The following is a 21902-nucleotide window of genomic DNA, read 5'->3' on the forward strand; positions in this document are numbered from 1 at the left end:
GGCAAGAAAAGTCTTCAGACAGCCAAAACACACTGCTGGTAATTAATTGTCAGCTCTATGAACAATTCAAGATATAAGTGAGTTTTTGTTCTGTACTTTTACATGGGTCACCAGCTTATGCTGACAATGGAGATCACAGAACTTTAAAACCCTTCTTAGAGCTTTTTTCTGGCCCCATCTACTAAGTGGAACAAGTCTTGGTGGAATCTCACTGAGAAAAGAAGCAAAAACCATGTGGTGACTTTCATTTTCCTGCTCGGGAATTCATGGTATCATCATAGAAAACTGAATGCTTCCTTAAAGGCGCATCTGGTGTTTTTTAAACAATAGTTTATCTCCATCTGATGCCTGATTACACTGTACCAAATGCTTCACATTTTTAAACAATATATAACTTGCATAAGATATTGAATAAAAATTGCTCATCCTTGTGACTACAAATCAAAAGAAAGAAGGAAACTATTTATTCCCAGTTGTTTTCATTGCTATTTTTTTTGACATTTTCATTTATGCTATTATTGCAGGATATTTAATTTCCCAATAATTAGTGATTTATTTAATTCTGAAGCCATGGGTGACAATTAGTTTTGAACCAGAAGGTGAGAGTTTTGCTGTTCTTATGTGATTTCATTGCAGTGTATGCTAGAGAAATTCCTTTGTATGTGATAATCAAATTCGAAATAGTATGCGAGAGGCTGAGCTTGAGCTTTGTATGCCTCTACTGGGTATCAGTGCAAGGTTACGGGCTCAGGTTGGCTCGCTTCTCCCCACGCCACCACCAGGGACAGACAGCTTTTGTATTTTCCCCTTTTTTCAGAGTCAAGAGCCTTTGCTTTGTGCCAGAAATGAGGAGTGTTTTCTTCTGTTTCGTTCGTGACTTACATTTTAGCTTTCAGTAAAAGAGGGATCTTGGAACCGAGCAAGTTTGTACCCAAAATGTCACTGCGTGTGGCTAGCTAGTACCTTCTGCTGCCCCTGCTTTTGTTCTTCCAAGTTCTTTGCAGATGGCACATGGAAAAGGACCAGTGGTCATCAGGATTTTCTTCCACTGAGTCATAGAACTCCAGGAACACTGGTGTGCTAGCTTGTCTTTGCCCTTTGAGTATTCATTCAAGTTTCACCTGTTTTCATCCTGGCCTGTATGAGGGCTCATCTTCCCCCAAACTCTGACAAAGGGCAGAAGGTCATGAGCCTCATTCCTCTTCTGGGGACCTGAGACCATTTAAAATTCAGTGTAACAAGCTGCTTAGTGAACTTGGCTTTCTAACGAGTTCCAGAGATTTGTGATTGGTATCAATCCAATTTCTTTGAAATGGATGGGCAAAATCTACCCATGTGCTTATTAGTTTTATGTTGGGGTGCTTAGGAATTACAGGATAGCGATGCATCTTTTCATCATAGTTGCTACAGCATAATTGTTACTTTTGTCATATAGAGTTCAGCTATATAAAGAATCCCACAAGATCATGTTCTAATATTTTTTATTTTAACATTGACATGCTCATTTTAAATAAGTTAAAGCAATAATGTAGTCTTTTTTTAATTTCCCAGATACTTTACCAGTTTAATTGGTCTTCATGAATTTTTGGTGATTCCAATTTTATTCTGGTATCAGTTTTCAAGCCACAGACTAACCCTTAACATTTTTTAATATGTACTTAGTGGTGAAGGATTCTGATCTGAAAACCTGATTATTTCCTTGGGATTATAAAAGTTCAGCTTACAGACTATTAAATTCTGGGTAGTTTTGTTCTTTACTATTATAACAATGTCCCATTCCTTTTCATTTTTGTAACTTTAAATAAGGCATTCAATCACTGTTTTTCCTTTTTCTCTGCATTTCTCCAAGATTTCTTCTTTATCTTTATGATTAGTATACAGTTGGGTTTGTTTTTACCTTCATATTTTATTTTATGACTTTACAAACATTGGGGGGAAATCCAGTCATTATTTCTTCAAGTGTTTTTCTGGCTTCCATTCTCTCTGTTCTCTCTCTCTGGGTATAATGGCTCATGACTTTTCATCTGGCTTCCAGAACTTATTCAATTGGTTTCAAGTATTTAATTGTTTCTTTTTCATATCTAATTTCTATTAACTTATTTTAACTGAGTTTACTCTTTCCTTTGTTATCTCTATCTTGCTAATGGCCTCATTAAATATTATTTTCCAAGATTGTATGTATTTTAATTCTAAAATGTTCATTTGCTTCTTCCTTTTATTCTGGTCAGGTTTTTCGCATTTTTGCTCACTATAGAAAATTCATTGCTCTTTGAAACTAATTAGGAGAGCTGCTTCTGAAGTCTGATTCCTAAGTTAACCATGGGCATGCTCTTCTGCCTGGCAGTTGTTGATCATCCTGTCTGTAGGAATATACTGCAAGTTTCATCTTAATCTTATGTCCTATAACATCGGGTTGTAATCTTGGATGTGTGAACACTGTCTTAGAGATTCTGAGCTCTGCTGCACTGATACAAAAATGCTGATGACTTTTTAGAGGCAATAACTTCAATGCCAACTGAAACCTTTTTGTTTCTGAAGCAAACGTTACCAGTTTCAATTTAGACTTCTTGCAGTCTGCCTTCAGCATAATGATTCAGGAATCCACCAGAGATTTAATCACAGCTAATGTTCAGGGTTTGGGGATGTGTAAGAAAAGAGAGGGCATATTTTGTCATAGTAAAGATTTAATTATGTAGTAAAATGGCAGTTCTGTTCACTGTATGTGACTCTCACACATAACGAGGCAAAATCGTACCTGAAGGGGAAGTCTGATGGCTTTCTGAACCGCTCAGATTACTTTTTGGATGAACCCAGATGTTTTCTGATAGCTTCTTTTAAAATAAAATTTGCAGTAGAACAACAAAGGTCTGTACACTTATCACCTATATTTAGTGATTATTGGTATTTTTTAAAAGTGACCTTTCTCTATATAATGCAATCATTGATGCTACTTTCAAAGGATTGTTTGAGAATATATTGCCAACTTGACTTCCAAATACTTCAACACATATTCCTTACACAGCTAATATATACAAGGCTACTTGGGAAATTTTATACAGATATGTTGTTATTTACAATAAATAATAATTATACTATTATAAAAATGTCATTTATAATTCATATTCAGATTTCACCACTCATCTGATTATATCCTTTATGACTATCTCTTTCCATCTCTATATTTGACTCATTCTATTGCAATATTTCATAATCATACCTTGCTACTTTTTTTTTAAGTTTTGGAAAATACTGAACAAGATTGTACATCAGAAATCAGGATGCTCATAACAAGCAAAAAGGAGGCTTTACTTGTTTAATCAGTTCACTTGATTAATTCACATCTCATTTATCCCTTCTCCCAATGACATCCTTTTTACTTCCGATAATTTGCTGTATCTCAGATCTTGATCTATACTGTACATGTCATGTTACTAATGATACCCCTCTTCCTAATCATCAGGTATTTAATTCTACTTTTTAGAACCTAACATCTTTTTGTCACACTTTAACTACTATGAGCTGCATCTCATAGAGCTTAAAGATCTATTAAAATTAATTGTTTTACTTTTGTAAACACTCTTTGATCTCCTAGTAGAGGTCCATCCATCAATAGTTAAGAAGATGTCAATCCAGAGCAGGGCACTTCACACAATAAATTTATAATGCAGTGGGGATCTTTTCCTTACTCTCAGCTATAGTCCTAGAATGGGAACATAATTGTAATATAATTTATAGAACACATTGCTTTTTTATCCTAAGTATAAAGATTCTATATTTTGCATTCTAGCAAGCAACGGCTACCAGATTGTTATGGACCCAGAATATATCTTTTGTAATTGTTTAGAAAAGTTGGTTTGAACTCTGACCACTTTAGCCAAATCAAATACATTTTTTTCAAGAGGAAAATTAGTTCTTTTCAACTTTCCTTTTAGAATTTTCAGTTGAATCCTCAAATGTGTATGAGTATTGTTTGTCTTACCCTGAGCATATTTAATGTTACGTTGTATCACATTACTATTTATTTTCTAAACAGTAGCTTTACTGTATCATTTATAACACCAGTAATTATTTAATATTATAAACAAACGATAAATGGAAAACAGATTAAATGTGACATTGCTTCCCCCCTCGAAGTCAAATCCTGTGGACACCTAAAGACCTTTTCAAAATACCAAAACACTGTAAACAGGTTGGTCTCAGTCATTAAAACACATAAGGATCATGACTCTATTGTTACTTAAAGTATGTCTCATGTCTCAGTTTACATGTCACAAAGATATCTCTGACTCAGATGGTGGATGCAGTTGAACTCATTTTGTCAATTCTCAGATATGTTGATACTTGTTTCTGGTAGGTCCTTGGCCTTCAACCTACCTTACATTGGTGTAATGAGCAGAAACAAGGTGTTTTTTTTTTTTTTTAAGATTTATTTATTTGTGCATTCAGAACTGGGGTACAGGCCAGAGACTCAGTGGTGGTGAAAGACTTCACCAGAAACAGAGTGGGGAGCAGAACAGGCAGATCTACGAAGTCCCCTGCTGAGGGGAGCAGCGGGCGGGTCAGGAGAGGTGTGCCAAGCCATGAGGTCACCTCCGGGGCAGGTGGGGGTCGAACTCACGAGGAAGTGGTTTCAGCTTCTAGGTGCTTTAAACCCGCTGAGCCTCCAGGGAGGGCCAGAAACCAGGTGTTTTAAAGGAACTATTCTGACGTAGGAACAGTAGTACAAATGTCTCTTCCACAAAGTACCGACTGCTTATGCATGTTCTTATTAAGTGTGGGGAATAGCTTTCCTTTGTGATGTTTGTAAGATGAACAGTAGAAAAATAAGCTGTGATTAAGAAGTTAATTTTAATAACCTAATTAGGACCTAAGTCTTTGCAAACTGAAATAGCAGAGTTACTATGTTACAGAATCCACATGTACAAATCCTCCCAATAAAATAAAAAGGGTAAGCAAGTTTTTCTAGCTTTATCTGTATGTAGATCTTTTATGCTAAAAATTTGCCCTACATTTCACTCAAATTCTAGTCCTGTGTGCTTTCATTCGTTCATTTGTTCACTTGCTCATTCAGCAAGTTCTCCAAAGAGCCATTTACTTTACAAACATTGATACATGTCTCCCAGTAGGTCAGAACCCATGACAGCTACTACAGAGGCTTGTCAAACAGAATCCCATCCCTTAGAGAGAAAAACAGACAAGGATCTGGTGATTAAAATAACAAAGATTTTAGAGTTTGTGGTGTCATGGGGACATCTACTGCAAAGTTAACCCCAGGGATAATGAAAACAAGGTTGGAAGAAAGAAATAATGCTTGAGCAGTCTTAATAAACAAGTAAGACATCAACCTGTTGAAGAAAAGCAGCACATAGGTTCCCTCTTGGGGCAGGGAGCATATTTGGTGAAAAGAGAGGCAGAGGAGAGAGTTAAGTATGCCTTGGGAATACAGTGAAAGGCCTCAGCCAGGAGATTAGGTGGATGGCATCTACCAGCCTCAAACATGAATGGTATTCAAAGAATTTTATATTGCTTTAAGCAGGAGAAAGCTAAGTCCCCTAGCCATCATTGACGATCCACTGACTGATGGTCCAAATCAAGGTCAGTTAAAACTGTTCACTTGCTGTTTTCTGCTGTAGTCAACTGAGATGGTTTGGGAAGATAATATTACAGTCAAAGTTGTCTACAATTAATTAAAGGTAAAAGTAGCCTTGTGTTATTGCTGCAAATACATGTGTCAGGGAAGCCTCATTGGGCATGAGAAACAGATCTGCTGGACGTGAGGTGGATGTTGATGAATCACAGCTAGTATTAAATAAGATGTCTGGAAACAGCACATGGAAAAATACAGGCTCTCTGTGCATTGGTCAGGAGATGAAAGTTACAGTACCTAGAAATGCACAGAAAAGCTGGCCTTATATTTCTCCTGGGAGGAATGGTGCAGTACTCACACATCCAAGTCACAGTAACTTCATAGAACTGAGATTCTTGGACTAACAAGAATCCACTTTGCATATTGTTGGGGTGCAGGGGAAAAATCCCTCATCACTTTAGGTTCTCCTGAGGCTGGAAAAACAAATTAACATTAAAGATTTTAGTAGGAAAAAAGGACCAAATTTAATTGCATACAACTGGAGAATTTGCATGAGTACATTCTAAAATAAATGGGACAAGCCAGAAGTTTCTATCCTGTGTTAAGAGATCCAGGATGTCAAGGAGAGAAGAGGGGGGTCTTATGTGACAAAGTGATGACTTTGTATGATAAAACCTTGCCTCTAGATGCTTTCCCTGCCTTCAGATAAGTTTCTAGGATAAAAAGCTTGTTTCTAGAGAGAGCATAAAACGAGGCAACATGCATTCTGAGGCGGTGGTAGGAGCTTCCCGGAAGACCCACATGCTTCATTGACCTCAGGTCCACATACCAAGGGTCAAGTAGTGGAAAAACCTACTCAGGAAAGGGTGGGGAAAAAGCCTGTCTGAGCCTTTTGGGGGAGAAGGAACCCACAGTATAAAATTACAATTAAGGCGAGTGCTACATAGAAGAGGCAGTTGGTTTTAGGTAAGTTATTGGCTTGTGTATGTGGAAATGTAGAGTGTTGAGTGGACGTGAAGGTAAAACTTTTTGTTGTTGCAATTTACAATATTTATAGGTAACGTGGTAAAACACTACGTAGGATTGAAGGGTACATACTCACACCTCTACAGGTATGTTATCACATACAAACCACCTGCCACCAAAGTGCCCATAATTCACCACGATGGTTCACTGAGCCGCTCCCCCGTCGACTCCCCAACTCCATCCTCCCCCTCTAGTAGCTCAGTTCTGTGGTCAGATTTCTAGGGTCTTTTGGTTTAGTTTTGTCTGTTCCTTTGGTTTATACCTTTATATTTCATGGGTGAGTAAAGTCCCTGGTATTTGTCTTTCTCATGACTCATTTTGCTTACCACTGTCTGTGTGATGTGTGCGGTCACACATGTGGGCGTTCATCTGTTTGCTGCTCATGTTGCTGGATGGTATTCCACGGTGTATATAAGCCACCACCTCTTTAAGCGGGGATGTAGGATACAATAAGATCAAGCCAGAGTGGAAACTCACTGCAGACCTATGGAACAGGCTTTTGGTGGGAGCAAACGGGAACAGGATTCTTGGCCCCCAAAAGCGATGGTGGTTGGGCTGCGGCAGCACGCCATAGTCATGTCATTGAGCGTGGTCTGTCCAGTGTCCCGTGGTCTGTCCAGTGTCCCTGGTGGAACCTGCTTTAAATTTAAGCAGATGGTGACATTTATATCGCTAGTTTTTATTTTAGTTTTGAAAAAAAAATCCAGCAAAGAGTAATTCTGAAAAGATAGATTAACCATCATGCTGGAGTGAGGGGGAGAGATTAAACCGATATCTAAGGACATCAAAGGGAATTAGTAATTAAGGTCATTTCCCTGAAATTACAAAGAAAGATCTAAGTGACACAATTTTTTTTTGTCTGAACTTTAGTGACGAAGGACAAAAGAAAGCCAGTAATTTAATAGTTTGACTATATAGTGACAAAATGTCAGGTTTTTCTAACCACATGAAGGAGTGGAGAGAAACAAACAAAGCTAAATGACTTTTCATGTTTTAATCTCATTTGGTGAAAAACCCACTTTATATTCAGAGAGTATAGAGCTCATTTTTCTTTTTCCAGGAGAGAAATGAGGGTTAATTCTTAGGAGACTAAATAATCATTGGCTCATGGCAGAAGAGATTACTTTCTTTTCATGGACAGACTGTAATGAAATGTGGTAGTTTTTTAACTTAGATGTTATAAAACTTTTATTTTGTTTCCTAATCTTTAGAAGTAGCAGCAATTATTGGTTAAATCCCCTGTTTTAGGATGTAATACCCGTATTGTTTCTTGCTTTTTGGTACCATTTTCTCATATAAACAAAAATGCTCTACCACACCTTATGATTATTTACTTTCTGAAATTCTTGGTATTAAAATAAATGTATTTTAAACAAATACCTGTGTTTCAGAAATGTCAAATTTTGACGCAGAGTCCAATCATCTGAGAATGATTTTATAAAGTTTTAGTTTCTATTTAGAAGTTTCTGGATAGATTCCCCAAAGGCAAATCTAACCTGGGAGAGGAGCAGAGTCAGTCACCCAAAGATGGGGACCTTAGAAGGTGAGAACAACTTGAAAAACTCCTGGGACCAAACCCGGTGCTCCCACATGGTACCCTTGCAGTGTTTCTGTGGGTGGGGGAGGATCCTCTGGGATGCCACAACACAGGCCTCTCAATAGCCCAGGTTTTGGCCTCGGAGACCAAGACCTCCTCCACAGCAGGGTCCTGTAACACACAGCAGTTACCCTACTGAGTGAGAGCCCCCAGCTCAGTCATCATCAGCACATGAACCCGAAATGCATTAGCTGATGTGCTCCTGGGTTAATCAACACTTATATGTACTATGTTGATGACACTCAGGATTACTCAACGCCAATTCTTTTAGTGCCTCAAATTGAGCAGGGAAAGCAAAAACAGGTGGCCACTAAATTTCTAAAGCCCCATTTTTCTAAGGCTTCCAGAGAGGGAGACTAAGAGGTAGGGTGCCAAGGAGGGAGGGGATCATGTGTGTGGTGAAGGATGTGGGTGGTTTTGTGGTGAGTGTAGTGACGCAAACTCAGCTCTGAGGTGTGAACCTGTACCATTAAATCATATACAGTATGCAGTACAGTGTTGTAAACTTCATTCCTTCCATAAAACAATCATTTAAAACTATAATTAATGAAATTATCATTTAAAAATAAAATTAGTTTTTTTAAGATTTATTTATTTATGCATACAGAACTGGGGTACAGGGCAGAGGTGCTGGGACTGTGGGAGGATTCACCAGAGAGAGTAGGGAGCAGAACAGGTACATCGATGAAGTCTACTGCTGAGGGGAGCAGCAGGTGGGTCAGGGGAGGTCTGCCGTGCCATGTGGGTCACCTCTGGGGCTGGGATCGAACTCCTGTGGAAGTAGCATTAGCTTCTTAGTGCTGTGTTCTAATCTGCTGTGCCACCAAGAAGGGCCCAAAATAAAATTAATTTAAAATTTCAATAAAAAATAAAACACTTCGCTAACTCATGGATTTTATATTTCTACTTTCAGAAATACCTAAGCTTTAAGGTTTGTGCTTCAGCCCATGCCAGCGATAAGCGAGAGATGGGAGCTAAGAGATCTGTCGTGGTCTGATGGGTGGTGATTTTTCAGAGTGCAGAAGGTGATATTTTTCAGCGATGAAGCAATTATTTGCATAATGCTCTTTGCCAAGCACTCTGCCCTCCTTTGAGATGATTCATTCCCTCTGAAGGAAGATAAAACAGGTGCCCTGGGAGAATGTCTAAAATGATTCACAAGTTTGAAGTGCAATGGGGAAGTCAAGTATCAGTCCCAAAGTGGAAAGAACGTAGACTTTGTGCAAACGGACTTGATTCACAGGGAAAAAGTATTTTAGAAAAGAAAACTACTGCAGGGGACAGGAGACAGACTGCTTTCTTCAAATTTAGAGACTTGGATTTCTCTCCCTCCCCCTCATCTTGAATACACATTAAAATAGCCTAAAATTCAGTTTGAGAGAAAATGCATAGCTGGAGTTGGCGAGCATATTAGTGGGCTGATAATCCAGCACCTGTCAGGATTAATGTGAAGTTGATCGTTTTTCTGGTTGGGTTTTTCAAATGACATGTCATCTTCACAATGACCTTTGAGCTGCTGAAGGAATTGTTATTATTCCCAAAGCTCAGTCTCAAGCATGGTGGAAGTACCTCACCATCCCTGTGGGATTATTTGCAAGAACCAGAAAATACATGACATTCTAAAACCTTCCAATTAAATCTGGGTGTGTATGGCATATGTTTCCCATTCAGGAAGGGTATTTAGGTTAAAAGAATGTTCCCCATAGTTATTTGCAGGGAGAGAATATAGTCAACGTAGACATTTAATAATAACTAAATATGTGCTAGTTATTAACTGCCATTTAAGGAGAAATCCAGGCATAAAACTAAACTAAATTGCCCAGAACTTATATGCAACCCAGAAATCACCACTTCATCTCTAAGTGATTTGATGATCTACCTCATCCTCTTCCTCCTAATTTCAATTTTTTCAGATTGATATATTATTGTGCATTTTCATGGAGTGAGTATTGTAATATAATGAGTCAGAAAAATGAAGAAAAATGAAATCTCCTTAGTCTTACTCATAAAAAAAAATAACTCAAGTTGCCTCTTTAGCAGTGACTACAATTAGGAAATCTTTTCCTCTAGCTGATATTACTGGAGATAACTGCTTTATTTCATTTGCACCTTTTTTATCCTCATAATGCACATTTCCACTGACATTCCGTGGCTCGGGCTCTGTGGCACTGAGAAGGAGTGATGAGCCACATTTTGGACTGGGCTGGATTTTCATAGACAGGATTTGCCAGATGATCAAATGTATGCTTTTTCACTTAAATATTTGGACTTCTAACAAAAAATGGTAAATATGCACTGATTTTAAAGTTCAAAAAGTAGAGAAGGATATGTTGGGTAGGAAAGTTTATAACTGTAAATAAAGCCAACCCCACTGCACACGGACCCAACCGCGAGTCATTTCCTCACGGTGAGGGGGGCACATGACCTGGATGGCAGCCAAAACTTCCAGAGTCACTGGGCCCCGATTCTTGGGAATGACACACTCATTGAGTTGTTTAATAGTGTTGCTGTTATAAATGTATCATTTTTTCCTATAGGTAAAAATCCTAGGTGATTTAGGGTCAGTTGTTCCCCCAGTGGATTATTTATGTAACAAATTTCAAAAAATAAATTTATTAGATTGTTGTTCAGTTTGTACAATGTTTGATTTGTCCCCTCAGGTGCTATCCCAGTAGTTCACCGCCCCCACCTCAGCAACTGTGACCCTCACCACAGTTCCCTGTGTGCTTCCCTCCTCTGTTATGACACCTCTCCCAACCCTCCCCTGCTGTATGCCTCAGATCTATGCTCAGTTTGCAAGTTTTAGATTTGCTTTTCTCCTGACCCTTTGTTTGGTTTTCCCATATTCCTCCCATAAGCAAAACCATCTGACATTTCTTTTACTTCCTGAAAATCTACCTATTAATACACAGAGAAAAATCTTAAAAATAAGAAGAGTTTGGGAAATGGAGGAAGCAATATGCCTAAACAACCCTCAAGCCCTCCAGACATTCATCCCTGCTTCACCTAATAGAATAACACCCATTCACAGTCTGATTTATCTATGTCATTTTGATTTACCTTGTTCTCAAGTATAGACTGAGTGTTCTTTATACTTTGTTTTGTTGTTACTGTGTAGTAATTACCTAACACCCACACTTTATATTTATGTTTTAATGGTGTTATTATTTATTGGTTTTCAACACTGTAAGTTTTATTTATTTATATATTTAAGGATTTGTTTATTTATGCATATAAGAGCTGGGGTATAGACAAGACATGCATGTGGGAGGGGTTGGTTAGGGAAGTCCAGGGTTTGAGGAGTCATCAGAAGCAGAGCGGGGAGAAGAACAGGCAGATCTACCAAAATACACTGCTGAGGGGAAGCAGTGGGTGACACAGGAGAGGTCTGCTGCACCATGTGGGTCAGCTCCCCAGCTGGGGAACGAACTGGTGCTGTAGATAGCTTCATAGTGCTGCATCTTAACCCCTTGTACCACCAGGGAGGCCCCCAAACTGGAAAATTTAGTTATAGAGGTTCACACCTCTTCAAATATGTTACTACAACATGTTGACCACCCAAGCACCAATAATCCTTATTTACAACAGAATAACCTTCTAGGCACAGGAAGTCATACCTTTCTAGCAATGGGCCTGTCTCTAGGTCTGGCCCCACATCACCTCTGACTTCACAGTTTCTTTCATTCTGTTTCTCTCCCTTGCAGTCATCCTGACTTCCCACAAAGCCAGTCATGTCTGCTTCCACCTGAGGGGTCTTTCTTGTCCTCAGTCTATGAACTTCTCCAGTGATTTCCATATCGGTCCCTTCCCACTTCCTTTTGTTTCCAGTTCTCAGGCAGAGTTCAAGCTGTAGGTGGCATAGAAACAAGATTTGTTGCTAAGAGACAAAAGCTTTTGTACACTATGGTTTCTCTCTTTCTATGAGGGTTCTATGCTGGTGTATATTTCTTTATCTGGTCTTGAGTACTGTGGGTGTTTACTTGATGCTTAGATTTCTTGTCAAAGAGGAGGGCTGTCCAGGCTTTATGAGCATCAGAAATTCTGGTCTCAGGGGCAGAGGGTAGCTCGCTGGCTGTCCTTTGTCTTTCCTGTTCCTACCTTGTATCACTCACTGTGTACTCAACAGAGGAGCTGCTCTCAGCAATGTCAGCCTATCAAATTATTTCTAATAAAATCAGCAGCAGATTTTAACAGAGGACTTACATGTGCTCTTTCAATAAGAAGGGTGATAAAACAAGAAAAAAATCTTGTAAATTTGTCTTTGGAGGGCAGGGGCTAGTTTTTTGATGTGTCAGTTTCACTAAGCAGTAGTGAAAGCACTGGTCTATGCCTATGTATTATTGGGATTTTTTTTTTTTTTTTTTTTTACAAATAGAGGTAAGGAGATTATTTTAGATAATCTAGTGGGCGTGACTGAATCAACAAGGAGGTCTCAAAATCAAGGCTGACAGTGGGGATGCCTGAGAGAGAAAAAGGAGTTCATTCGCTTATGTTTTCTTTTCAAATCTTTATGGTTTTAACATGTACGTTTAAGTATATGATTTACCTTATAATACTTCTGTGTGTTGTGAGATAATGAGTGAGTTTTATTTAAATTGCATTTAAACAGTCATTTTCCAGTAATATTTGTTAAGTTTTTTTTTCAGTTTTTGTTATGTTTATCAAAAAATAATTTATCAAATACATACAGGTCTGCATCTAAAGACACTATTCTGTTTTACTTCTCTATCTTTATCCAAATTGAATTCCAGTTATATATTATCACTTTTGTAGCCTTATCCTAAATCTTGAAATCATGTTGTTTAAGACTTCCAATTTCGTGTTTTTTTTTGTTTGTTTCAAGATCTTGACTATTCTAGGTGTTTAACATTTGTTTATAAACTTTAGTTTCAGCATATCAAGTTATACAAATGCACATTATTTAAATTATTCCAATATAAATTTAAATAATGTATTTCTATTATGAATGATTTCATATGTTTATTCTAAAATAGTCTGTAATTATTAATCTTTAAATGTCACAATAAGCTAGGCCAATTTTCATTAACCTTATTTATATAATTTTCATGAGTTTTCTTATCACAACCTCTCAAGTAAATGAGTTAGGAGCTAATTAGGTATTGTTCTTGATGATTTTTATTTTTTAATATTGGCAGCCACATTAGAATTTACTTTCTTCATGTATTTGTTCATTTGATCTTTTAAAACTAATTTTTCCACAGCAGCTTATAATTGAAATTAAATTGACTAAATAGGAATTTTTCTGCTTTGCGTCTTCAGACATATTTTGATATTAAAATTGCATTTTCCACTTGGCTGTCTTCTGTGAGCTTCTGAAAAAGGAATATATTAGTAAGAATGCCAGTATAGGAACTCCATGGTTAGAGTCTCAGCACTATAAAGTATTGGCAGCCACAGCAGCATAAATGTGATGGCCAGCCAGAGAGCTGACCCACATGGAGCAGCGGACATCTCCTATGTCCTCACTGCTAAGCAGTGTACTTAACCATTCTGCAGCTGATGAATCCACAACCCCCCCACCTCTGGCCTGCACCCCAATTCTTGCATCCATAAGTAAACAAAAATAAATCTCTACAGAAAGAATGCCAATAGAGCAGATTTGATTTTTTTTGGTCAAACTAATTTTATTCTTCTAGATGGACCTTAGACTTTATAACTGAGTAAACATAAAAACTAGCAATTTTGAATTTTGAGCATCTAATTGTCCTCTTGCATGGTCAATTAAGTTGTTAGCATGTAAACTCCTTATAAGGTAGGATTTTGGTTTGCTTTGCTTATTCTTACATGTCAGTCACCTTGTTCAGTGCTGGGCATGTAGATGGAGAAATAGTTGTGGCATAAATGAATTTCATTTCATTTCATTAATTTTTACACTTGATGTTAGCCAAAAGAGAAGCAGTCACTTCATTAATTTTTAATGTTTAAATAGTCATTTTAGCCATAGTTAGTCCATTAAAACATGGTTACTTACAGGGCTGTTTCGTGTTGATTAGAATGCAAAACTGTCAGTGAATACAGTTATCTTTAAGCCTGAGTTCATAGCCAGAGGATATACCTCAGCCTCCCTCACAGGTGTGTGTCCTTGTGAGACATCTCTGGTCAATAGATACAGGTAGTATTAATGAATGCTACTTCTATGCCTGACCATATATTTCTCTAATCTCTTTCTCCTTTATGGGATGATTGATATAAATGTGTATGGAAACTCTAATTTGAAGATGATGAAGATTGCATTATCAACCTGTTTCCATTGCTTCCCTTTGTGAGTTTCCATTTTGTACTTGGCTCTTATTGGCCGTGGAGGGTTGCGGATGGAAGTGGATATGTGTTCATATTATTATTTTATAAATCATCATCACAGGGTTACATATGGTCACATGACATTGGCTGGCCATGGTAGTCCTGTGACCCCTTTCTCCTTGGAAAGCAGGTGGGTGTATTTTTCAGCGGGCTTTTATATGAAATATTCAAAACAAGTAGGTGGTGATTGGAAGGAATAGCCATGACAGAGTCTGGTTGGTTTTTGTCCAATTCTTTCCTCCTGGTTCCACAACTAGAATTCATTTTCCACCCTCATTAAGTATTCCCACATGACTCAATATCTGGCCACTTCCATGTTTAGCCTATCAAAATCACTGACATAATTTTCTGCTCTTTCATTTCCATCTGCTTGCTAGATGTCAATGCTAAGGACTTCTTTGACAGTAATCTATTGAACATTGTTCAAGCTCTCTCAGCATAATTCTAGAATTGCTTGAAACTGCCCTTCATGCCAAGTCTTATGTGATTGAGAAATGAACTTTAATTTGCTGTGTCTCTCAGATACAGGGATTATCTATAATAGTAGTTAGTGCTACTTTAATACAAGTACCTTTGTTACATTTTGTCATAAGCTGGGTTGCCTCAAAAGTAAAACCTAGGAAAAGAATTTAAACCTGATTAGTTTATGTGGGAGGTATTCCAGGATGAATAGAAATGAAAGATGACATTCAGTGTAAATTAATGAAGTTACTACTCTAGTTAACATAGATTTAATCATCCTGGTATTTCTAGGGCAGCATGTGGAATGCATCTCAAGTTAATTCACTCAATATACAAAATAAAACTATGCCATTGGATGATGGTTTTCCCTGGACATATCAACTCGCTGCACATGCTCACCCCAAGTGTGCAGACAGGGACTCAATTGTGTCTCCTCAAAATTCAGTGTTCAAGTCCTAACTCTACAGTCTGGCTACCTCAGTTGGAAGAGTGTGACATTCTTTATTTCTAATTCCAATGCTACTGGGTTTGGACATATAAAACTTTGAAAGAGGTAATTGAAGTTTAATGACTTCATAAGGAGGTCCCTAGTGCAGAAAGGACACTAGAGATGTGCACATTCTGAGAAAATGACCTGGGGAGACATAGCAAGAAGGTGGCAGCTTAGCCTCTGAAGAAACCAGCCGTGCTGAATGAAATCTTGACTTTGGACTTCTGGCAAACAGAAAAATAAATCTCTACTTAAGTTATCCAGCAGGTGGTATTTCATGGTGGCAGCCCTGGTTAGTTAATACACACTCTCATTATAGCTACAGCTCCACAGCAACTTCCAGCCCACAGGTGGAGAAATGCAGATCATCAATAAGAAGCATTAGCATGTAAGGGAATGGATTACACACCTACAAAACCAATTAGAGTCCTCCCCATGCACTACTCTGAACTACTTGTATCTTCTATTAAGTACACTCTCAACTGAAATTGATTTTCAAGGTGGTGGCTTCTCACAATTCCCAAGACTTCTAATAGAATGTTAATGGAATGTGTGGTATTCACTTCTGCTGCACTTGGCCTACAGCTATGACTAATATGTATATATCTCTCTACTACACATCTTCTAGAATGTCTTTACTTCATTCATCTGTTCTGTTAGCCTAGTATATGGATAAAACAACCAGCACCAAGTTAGATCTGAGTTGAGTTATTGATTGTTTTATGGATGGATGGAGACTTTCATTGTAACTTCCAATGACCCACTTCAGGAACTCGTTCCCTAAACACCTTTACTCTCTAGCTAATTAGCAATCTTATTCCCTGGGGTGGGATATTTAAGCCAGGTGGGAACTATTTTGTTACTTGCTGAGTTTGGACTGATTCTTTGCCTACTAGTCTGTAGGCAAAGGAGGAAGCCCAGATGCGGGAGTAATTCATCCATATTAGCCTGAAAAAAAGAGGGAAAATTATATTGTGGCAGTTGTCTGGGACTTTACTGACTGCATCCCTATTGCTAATTTCCTGCTTGAGGATAGCTAGCAGTAATCAAAGCAGCCATGATGCAACAAGAACATGGCCTCCTTGGATCCTGGTCAAAGTGAAGTAATGACCACCTAAGTGAGAACAAACAAATTACTCATTTAGAGCTTCCTATCTAGACCAAGGCAATCATAACTATCACTTGCTTTTGACAGAGACTCAAAGGTGGCAAAGGAAAGCTTTGTAGAAGACTAACGGAGGAGCTTCAGGTGTGCCTGGTTAATGGTCACGGAGACAAGGAAGCTGGAGGCAGGCTAATGGGAAGCCTACGCAATTGGTAAGGGGGTAAGTGTTGGTTTCACTGCTCAATCTTTAGTGGGGGAGCACACACATTAGACAATCTGGCCTCGTGACTTTCTGTTGTTTATTAGAGATTACTAATTGGCCTCCTGGGTAGGTTGCTGTAGATTGAGTCCAAGCTTTGGCACATGGTACAGTCATTGTGCATTTGTATATTCAGTCTCTCAGCCATGAACTCTAGTCCATTAACAGCCATGTGACAGCTAGTCCTTCACTACAAAAATGCATCTTTTAGGATAAAACACTCATGGAAGTGTTTGGATGATTATTTTCACATTCCAACTTGTCTAGGCCACGAGATGTCAGGCAACTGATAAATATTAATAATATTAATAAATATTAATAATAAATATTAATTCTGGTTATGCCTGGGTTGTTGTGACTCTGTCAGCTGAATAAATAAGTTTGCACTCACCAATTGGGTGGGTATCATCCAGTTTGTTAAGGAACTAAATAGGACAAAAAGGTGAGAAACAGGTAAATTTTCACTTTCTCTTCTTGAATTGGCTCTTCCATCTTTTCCTGCTCTTGACACAAGTCTTTGGACTATAAGAATGAAACCAGCATCCCCTGGATCTGATGCCTTCAGACTCAGACTCAATTATCTTACCAACTTTCTTGGTTTTCTAACTTGCAGGTGGCTGACTAAAGCACAGAGAAGTCTCCATAAACAGGTGAACCAATTCCTGTAATAAATATCCTCTTATATGTCTATATCCTACAGGTTCTGTTTCTCTGGAGACTATTAAATATTCCCAACTGACATCACAGCTTTGTTTTTAAGAGAGCAATAATTATGCATATAGGCAAAGAGTTTTGCTTGATAATGGTGTTTGAGTAGATCCCATTCATCTTTTGTTGTATTTCCTTTTATGATCAAAAGTCCCTCAGATTGGGGCAGTAGTCTCTGGAAATTCATAAGTCAGATAGTCTGTGAGACCTGTGGCTCTACCCCCAGAAGCTGTAGGCTTGGTAATTATTCTACATGTAACTGGAAAATGTACTAACAGCAAAAGGAAAAATTGTCACAATATGTATCAAAAATACTTGTCCTGTTAAGAAATGTTTAAAGTAACAGATATATATTATAAATATTTTCTTTTTTCTATGACTACTACTTTAATTAAAAGCTGATGCAAGAATATTAACATGAATATTAATATGCCTGTTCATGAAAACAATAAAACATCTTCTGGTTAATTAATTGAGACATGTAATTATAACTGTATCAGCATGAGATCTTTATCTTTTTAATTAATTAGAAATAGAAAATATGTTATTTTTAAAATTTGATTCAGATTTTTCCTTTTGATCAATACAATCATCTCACCCTTCTCTGCATTCCTTTTTAAATTTTGTAAATTTGTATTCAAATAAAAGCATTTTATATATTATTTCAGCAAGTATTGTTAGTTTTCTACCCAGAATGGCACCAATTGAAACTTTCACAGTGCAAGGAAGTGTTTCTTTTCCACATTTCCTCTTTTGACCTGTATTTCCTATGCTGTTACTGTTACAAATATGTAATGTGATCTACCCACCCCCAATAATCATTATAAGCAGAGTGTGTGTGTGTATCTGCATACCTTTGTGCACACAGACCCCTCACATACACACAATCTAATATTTGGAATTCTTACATTTTTTTCTGTTCTGTTCATTTTATAATGCCACTGAATTTGATGTATTAGAAATTCTCATAAGAGATCCAGGGATTGTTACATAAATGGTATTTTATTAGCAGGTCAGCTCTCTTTAGATTTTGTGAAAGGCAGAAAGAATCCTTTAGGCTTATTACTTTGAGAGTGATTTAACCAAAATTGTCTATCTTCTCCTAGAGAAGAGTGATGAATCATAGAGGTGATCTAATTCTAAATATCACTAAAGCAAAACTGCATTCTTTATAGTTAGAAATAAATGAATCATTACGAAAGGAGAAAAATGTTATTAGAATAAAAGACAATGAAACTCGTTTTTTCCGTTTCATGAGGACTATGAACTCAAGCTAGATCCTTTGCAATTCATTTACAGATGACATTTAATTCAGAAATAGGATTATATAAGAAATAAATAAATTTAACTTAAAATAGAGTCATTAAACGAATGCATGCCTAAGTGAGTACATGGCTTTCATCACAGCAAGGAAGGGCATAGACTTTCTCTTCTAATTACCACTAAGACTTCTTTTATTTTAAACTTAGAGCTCCCAGGAGAAATGGTGGCTCTTTTTGGCTTCCATAGGTGGACCTGGGTTTTAGAAAATTTATTTGGAGTAGTTCAGCCATATGATTTGCTTTTGGAGAGGAATGTTAAGAAGCCGATACAAACTGCTGATGGACAGGTCTGTTTGTCCTTGCCATGGCCATGAGAAGAGCTAGTCAGGAAGGTACTGCTGCCTTCAGCCTAGCATTAGAGTAAGACGTGGAACTGGACTCTGCGGGCCAGCCTTCCAATGTGAAGCAGAGTTTTCCTGCCAATCACTGCCTCATTAGTCACTTCCCCTGACTCTGTCATGTCAGTTGAGACCACAGATGTGTTGTGCACTGCAAAAATTCTTACTACTGGATGTCATTGGAGTTTGGGGCTGTGAGTCTGAAGAATATGTTGCAGTGATAGTCTATAATAGGGGTGTTTGGTATATTTGGTTTCCAGGTATGAGTTGTTTCATTTTGGAGTTCTTGACTTTATTTCAGCAGAATATTCCTTATTATTTCTTGGATTAATATTTATGAACCATTCTTCCACTCTCTTCTGAAGTTGATTTGAATTTTTATTTTCTATCATTCCTACTATTTCTATGTCTTGCCTGCTCATTAGTCACATTTTAATGGGTATTCTGCACGGGCTTTTTATATATTTCTTCAACTGGATCAATTTTCTATATAGCACAGTTGGGATTTTTTTTTTTTTTAAAGATTTATTTATTCACACAGAACTGGGGTACAGGCCAGAAATGCAGAGGATGAGAGCATTCACCAGAGACAGAGTGGGGAGCAGAACAGGCAGATCGACGAAGTACACTGCTGAGGGGAGCAGCGGGCGGGTCAGGAGAGGTCTGCCGGGCCATGTGGTCACCTCCGGGGCAGGCGGGAATCGAACTCATGCGGAAGTGGCTTAAGCTTCTTAGTGCTGTGCTTTAACCCACTGCGCCACAAGGGAGGGCCAACACAGTTGGGATTTTTCATGCTCTTAATTGAATTCTAAACATTCAATTTTAGGAGTTTTTAATTTATAGATTTTCCACTTTTTTCCTCAACATGTTATTCCACCTTTTTATTTCCTTTTGTTTGCCTCTTGTTTTATGGTCTTTTAGTTAGTCCTAAAAACACAGAATTCTATTTTTAAAACATTATTGTTTTCCAAAATGCATTCTTATAGAAACACTTTAAAGGTATCGAGGTTACTATTGAATTCTTCCTTTTCAGACCATAAGCTGATTGTGTGTTAAGAGTCAGTTACCCTCCAATCAAATATGTGTTTTAATCTTCTGTATGAAACTGCTACCCTAAGAAGAAAACACTATGTCTGTGACCTAAGAAGAAAGCACCATGCCTGTTCTTTCTGACATGTGCATTTCAAGAATATAGAGCATGAGGTAGAAAAGTCTACCCTCAGATACACTAGCCTATTAGTAAAGCATTTCACATGTTTTCCCCTCATATCTGTGCTTGTTTTAAATTACAGATGCTTCTTCTTCTGAAAGTTATTTAACAAATGTTGTTTTTAAATAAATGAATAAATAAATGTCAGTGTGTTTCCAATTCAACTCATGAAAAAAATGCATGATTCTTTAGCAGTCATCTCCTTGAGAAAAAATGTCCTCACGGCTGCATATTCTTTGAGAGCCAGTGATTAGTATCTTCATATCTTACTTATTCAACTTCTTTAGTCCTGGGCAAATGTGTGCATTTAACAAAATGCAGAATATTATGCATGAAGCTGTTTCACGAGAACTCTATTCTACGAGGTCTTCAGACTTTAAATTGAAGCAGTTTTCTGTGTGTTATGTATTACTATTTAAAGTGAAACATAATGAACAAAATGAACTAAAAGTCTTTGCCAAGAAAAAATGTAGATATCTCTAGTTCTTAATTCTTTCCGACTTTGCTCCATGTTCCAGGAAACTGACCTCTAATGACAACAATAATAACTGAAATAAAACCTTTCTCTTGATTGCCTTTGAAATGTATGTGTTAAAATAAAAATGAGGCTGTTATATAAGTTCTCACCTTTCGGGAACCAACTAATTGCTTACGTTCTTATTGAGGGACTTTAAAAGATGAGATAGCACAATCATAAATCTTATGTCAAGAATATCATGCAGTAATTTTACTTAATGTATCTGGTTTTTTGAACACAGTGGGCTTGCCCATTAATGTGTTATTTAATATGCCATCTAATACTAGAGCTTTGTTTCCATGGAGTTTGTTCTCTGGAGCATTTAATGATGGGAAGTATTTAATCATCTCAAAGCAATATCATGTAGTTTCCTGGACTGTGAATTATATGAATATTTATAAGATTTATAAATCACATTTCCTTCAAAACCCTCACATTAACATTTTTAAATTAAAAATAAGATTGGAGTAGAAGGTAATATATTGAAAGATTAAGTTCTAAAAAATTTAGAAAGAATGGTAATTGGAGGCACCAACAGAATTTCTAACAAATGATGTACATCCTTCAGGGATCAGTCAGTAGCTCCCATGACTCACCAGTGGGGACACAACCATGGGGATACTTCATCCCTGTGTTTGCACCATGGAGTTTTCTCCTTTGAGAATATTCTTTCTGTTTCTTTCTCATCTTGACTCAAATTTCTTCCCTTCCCATCTCTGTCCTAGTTACTAAGAATGTCTAGAGATGGTCCACATGGAGTGGTTTCCTTGTTTTCTCAGTGCTATGCCTACAAATCTTTATTTATAAACAATTGGGCAGGCTACAAGGAAGAAAGCATTTCTGACCATAGAAGCTCGTGTAGCCTGGCTGAAATTTGGTAACCACCACTGTGTAAATTCGCTCCATGTCAACTACATCTATTCCTTGTGCTCTGGCACTGAATGCTCCACTGGGTTCTCT

Source organism: Condylura cristata, unplaced genomic scaffold (genome assembly GCF_000260355.1).
Source record: "Condylura cristata isolate star-nosed mole 26May11 unplaced genomic scaffold, ConCri1.0 scaffold00001, whole genome shotgun sequence".
NCBI lineage: Eukaryota > Metazoa > Chordata > Mammalia > Eulipotyphla > Talpidae > Condylura > Condylura cristata.